A 337-nucleotide genomic window follows, 5' to 3' on the forward strand; every position below is an offset into this window, starting at 1 on the left:
AATGAATCTAAGCGCTGATTCTTGGAAAGGTTAAACAAGAGAGAAACTTAGCCCAGTTAACCAAATGAAATAAAGAGCACCTCCAAATCAAAATCAGAGAAGAAAGGGGAAACACCACAACAGACACCAGAAAGATACAGAATATTATAAGGGAATACTTTAAAAACCTATATGCTACTAAATTTGAAAACCTAAAAGAAATGGATGGATATCTAATGGCATGGGAACCACCAAAACTAAACCAAGAATAGATTAACATCTTAAACAGACCCATAACACAAAAAGAAATTTAAACAATAATACAAAACCTCCCAGCTAATAAAAAGCCCAGGACCAG

This window comes from Nannospalax galili, unplaced genomic scaffold, assembly GCF_000622305.1.
Source record: "Nannospalax galili isolate Female #2095 unplaced genomic scaffold, S.galili_v1.0 scaffold376, whole genome shotgun sequence".
Classification (NCBI taxonomy): domain Eukaryota; kingdom Metazoa; phylum Chordata; class Mammalia; order Rodentia; family Spalacidae; genus Nannospalax; species Nannospalax galili.